This window comes from Toxotes jaculatrix, chromosome 10 (genome assembly GCF_017976425.1).
Source record: "Toxotes jaculatrix isolate fToxJac2 chromosome 10, fToxJac2.pri, whole genome shotgun sequence".
NCBI classification, from domain to species: Eukaryota; Metazoa; Chordata; class Actinopteri; family Toxotidae; genus Toxotes; species Toxotes jaculatrix.
The window spans coordinates 6,247,025-6,252,152 of record NC_054403.1 but is presented as its reverse complement, the minus strand read 5'-3'; the positions used below and the strand labels follow the sequence as shown (position 1 = coordinate 6,252,152).

Below are 5,128 nucleotides of genomic sequence, written 5' to 3'. Positions count from 1 at the left end.
GCTGGAGACATTGGCAAAATTGCATTTGGCAAATTCTGGGTTGACTATTCAGCAAACTTTTTAATGAGGTGGTTTATGAAGAGCAGAGTGGCGCAGCGGAAGCGTGCTGGGCCCATAACCCAGAGGTCGATGGATCGAAACCATCCTCTGCTAATAGTAGATGCCCTTCCATGTCTGGGTCTCATATTTATCCATAGTCACAGTGTGAATTTTTTGAATGATCACCTATCACAGTAAAGCCAAGTTCACACTTAAAAAAAAAAAAAAAAAAAGCCCAGTACATCAAGATGGGTTGTGCAGCTCCAGGAAGGTCATCATGGCAGTGTTGAGTTTTTTCCTCCAAGTTCACAAGTAACCAACAGAATATAACAACGGTTTTCAGTCAGTTATTCTGCTGATTGTGAAGTTCAAACTTTTAAATGATTTCATTTTTCTTGAGAATTTGATCGGGTTGTCACTGTAGGGGCTGAGTTTTTTATGTGGTAGTGTGGCCGAGTGGTCTAAGGCGCTGGATTAAGGCTCCAGTCTCTCAGGAGGCGTGGGTTCAAATCCCACCACTGCCAATTGACTCTGTTCACCTGTAGGAGTGGATTGTATGTTTAGGCTACTTGTTTTGGCCTCGACAGAGGCTTCCTTGTTATTTTTAGTACGTCTTACTTACCTGTGAGTGTTACAGTGAAATTCTGATTTCCTGCGTATTCTTTCATAACAGCAAGTCCTCTACACTGAGGGTGTTTTCATATTAGGTACAACTGCCCCCCTCTCCACTGCCCCACAGCTCAATTTTCACATTAGCAATGTTGTTCCACTCCTTCCACTGCTGTAGTGAACACTGTGGCTGATATTATATGTGCCTGAGCAGCCTTTGACTATACTTTGGTTTCAGTGAATGTTTCATGGTAAATTGGAAGTGACAGAGAGAAATAGATCAGGAGTATATGGCCAACGCTGCCTCCTTCATCTCCTGGTACTTGGACTATCTAGACACAAACCTAGGATTATTATCTCAAAGTGAGGCTTTAGACAGACACGTTTCCACTTCCAAGTAGATTTACAGAGGAGTTACAGTAGTTTGCCAAACTGGTCCTCTCTTTCTGCAAATCCATTTGATTTAGCTTATACTTTCAAGGTGCTTACAAATAAGAAAATAATTTGAAATCACAGACTGCACTTCCACGCACTGTTCCTGATAGCTGCAAGCAGAGTGGCGCAGCGGGAGCGTGCTGGGCCCATAACCCAGAGGTCGATGGATCGAAACCATCCTCTGCTAATGGTAAATCTTATCCATGCATCATAGAGTGTGAACTTCAAGTAAACCCATCATTTGCTGCAGAAAAAGATCGCACATTTATGCTCAATGCAGTTTAAATCTCTCAAGTGGGATAGTGTCTCTTGTTGGCGCTGTAGTTAACATCTTGTTACTGCCTTGTTTGTTGCAGTATCTCTTATTGACCTTTGCATCCAGGCCTGATCTGAGTACATGTGACATCAGACCTTTTTAGAAACTTAAGGTGCAGGTGCAGGCAGGGATGCACATAGCTGAGAGCAGAGTGGCGCAGCGGAAGCGTGCTGGGCCCATAACCCAGAGGTCGATGGATCGAAACCATCCTCTGCTAGCGGACAACCTTTTTAACTTTCAGGCCTCAGGAAATGATGAGCAGCTTTAATTGCACAGCAGTTAATTCCAGTATTGTTTCTTACTACGGGCAGCTTAATTCATTTAGACCATGTCAAGTAAAATACATGTAGAGCTGCAGTGACACCCCAGTGCTGGCAGTTCAGACTTGAAATGAATCTCATGCTGTAGCTGGAAAAATTCTAAACCGGGACAGTCTGAGCTGCAGTGAGTCTTAGTCAAAAGTCGACAATGTAAGTTCCCTCCTTTTGAGCCTCTTGTAGCCCCGGTGGCCACGGATCAAATCCCACCATACTTTCTTACATCTGTCGTTCCTGCTCTCATTCTCCCTGTCTGAATAAATATAAAATGCCACAGCTGAGTGGCCTGCCAACTTTCCTGTTAGATGACAAAAGTTGGGACTTCATATCCCTTCAGTGTGCGCTTTAGAGGCTGGGGCCAGATGTATAAATCTCTGCCTGATTCAGGACTGAGCGTCAGACAGACATTAGATCTGTTCATTAGATCTGTAAAGCTCTGTGTACACACTGTTTGCTGGGCCACATCATAAAAGCATAATGACCACTCTAAAGCGTAGTCAGAAATGGCTGTCAGCACCGTCCGGTTTAATCTGTTTTGGACAAAAACACTAATCATCATGATGAATCACAAAACAAGACATGTCCTCTTCCATTAGCAAGGTCCTGTGAAAAGCAACTAGCAAATGAATAGGTGTAATTTGCTGCTGCATTATTACCCGCAATGCTGGATGAAAAAATATGCCCACGATAGAAAATAAGTCATGATTTTTGAATTTGTACCATTATAGATGCACACGTCTATAATTTTAACATTGGAAGGGTTTAGGAGGAGAAGGATTCCCTCTTTGTCCAGTTATATCAGTTTATTACTAACAGTTTATGAATGGAAAATGGTGCTAGCATAAAGTAGAATGGAAGCAGAGTAGAAAAGATGGAGAAAGAAAAAAGGCAGTCAGAATAAAACAGAAAGAGGGAGACAGTTATTTTGTTTCCCACATGAATTCTAATAAACTCCAGCAGCCACCCATACAGAACAGGCCAAGGCAGCTGACTACTCTGAGGACACAGCGTCCCTAAAATTACATTCTAATCCTCAACCCACACATTTTATTATGGTGCCTGAAATCATCTGCACCACTTCTTCCCTTTGCTCTGTTCTGTTGTCGTCTTTCTCTTACTGCCAATATAATGTCTCATTCACGGCCTGTCTTAATTTCACATTCATTTTCATCACACAAAGATAGGAAACATACAAATATTCATCTGAAAAGTGATGATCTGTGAAATATTTCTGTTTTGAAAATACATAACATTGTGCTGTCAATCACTGGTCTAACACAATAATATTATAGGTTAATTAGGTTTTACATTTGCTGTTTTACCACTGGTTGCTCTTTTCTGGAGAGGAAAAACACACACACACATAAAAAACCCTAGCACAGAGGAATATTTTTTTAATATACTTTTACAGTACATAAAGAACAGCTTTGCAGTAATAATCAAAATGAGAGAACTTCCACAGCAGTTATCATTTACCTATAGCAGTTTTTATGTCTTTGATTTGCCTTTTTGGTGAAAGATGCTACACAGATAAAGTTGCTTTGATTTCATGTGCTGGTGTTTAAAACCAGGGGTGGCCAATCAAGATCCTGCGGTCTTCACCCACTGATTAGCTCCCCTTCAGGTACAGTTCATCCATAAAATCACTGGTATGTTGTGCAGTTACAGCATAGTGGTAATCTCACTGCATGTTTGTATAGGTCTACACATTTTAGCATGATAGCTTAGCATTCAGGGAATCCTGAGGTTGTTGAGAACATTAGTTTTAGTGCACTCTGAGTCTCTGTAAAAGTCAGTTGATGTGTGGCCTCTGTGGACGGCTGGATTGATTAAAACACTATTTGTTCTGACAGACAGGTGCTGCGGTTACTGTACCTGCTGATCATGTAAGTGGAGTGTGAGCCCCCACTGGCGCAGACAGCTGTCGTGAATCAAACTGCAGACACTAAAAGTGTCTATGCATTAGACATCAGCAGTAGACTAATGACTGAAAACATGCAGCTGACACACATGCGGTGTAGATTCCATGTGGTGGATGCTCTGCATAAAAAATGAACCCATGAACCTTGAAACCATCAATTTTTATACCAACTTTCAAAATCCTTCCAATAGTTAATAGAATGATTTCACACAGTGCTATCCCTCAGATCTTTGTTAGCATGGAGTATCACTGTAGCTATTTGGACTTTGTAACTGGTTTTAGGAGTACAATCAGAGATTCCACCTGGCACGTCGACTAACAGTTCGCGAGTCCAAATAATATGCAAGGATCTCTGCATGCAGAGTTCCATTAAAGTTTCATCTGCTCAACTCAGAAGACTTTAATCAGAGACACACACTGTAGATTCACTGCCACAGATCTGAGCGTGCAGAAGCCCTTTAATGTTATTGCTTTTATTTCTCTAAGTCTGTTAGCTCGCACTCCTGCCCCACTGCTGCCCTCCCACTTTCAGTTCTTCCCCCTTTGCCTCAGCCCACCACATCAAACTCTGAGCGCGCAGGCTTTATGCATTTTCACATAAAGTAAGCTGTCGTTGTTGGGCAATTACATCTCTTAAGCTTCCAGGAATTAGTCTTCAGATTACTGATTTGCACAGATTAAAGAAGTGACTCTATTATTTTTCTTGTGTCTCTCTTTATCCAAAGGAAGAGAACTTGTAATCCATAATGTAATATGAGTCTGTGGGGGTTTGTGTGTGTGTATGTATGTGTGAGTAGTAAGTGTGTATGTGTGACTCTTTCTATATATATATGAAATCAAACCCATATCCCCACTTGCTCCATTAAGCCCATGATTAGCCTCTGTGACAGACAGAGGCAAGCTTAGTGCTAACTCTGCTAACTCTGCTCGCCTTGATCAAAGACACACACACACACAAAAAGAAAAGTGCATGCACATTCATAAATATAAAGTGGTGACACTTGGATACTAATGCAGGCGCACATGCGCACATATTCACACACTTGGACATAAAATGGACTTGCGGCTGTATTTAAGAAGGAGTAAGCGATTCTGGAGAAAGTGTTTGATATTTGAACTCAGCAGAAAAGCAGATACACTCCTCCCTTCAGCTGGACGCATTATCAAAGCACTGACACTAACAACTGGACCAGCTGACAAAAGAAAAACATGGCTAAATTTACAGCTGAAGCAAAACAAACATAATAATATATAACATCTTCAAACAAACAACATGCACACAAGTAAAGCGCACAATGAAGTAAATACTAGTGAGAGCTTTTTTTTGTGGCTATAAAACTCTAAACCGACAAAGAGCATCATATAGAGTGAATAAGAGAGAAAGTGATGTAACTAATGTTAGGTAGGTTGTGCGTTAGTTACCTCTGCATCCGTCTTCATGCATTTCAACTCTCTAGGTCTCTGCTGGAAATCACCACATGGGTCTTTGCC

At 41.4% G+C, this 5,128-nt stretch overlaps 1 non-coding gene across 1 annotated transcript; it reads left to right on the top strand.

Annotated features, from left to right (window-relative positions):
- Positions 1 to 481: 481 nt before the first annotated feature.
- On the top strand, positions 482 to 563 carry trnal-aag. Its single transcript has one exon. It is a non-coding gene; the product is annotated as a tRNA-Leu (tRNA).
- The last annotated feature ends 4,565 nt before the right edge of the window (positions 564 to 5,128 follow it).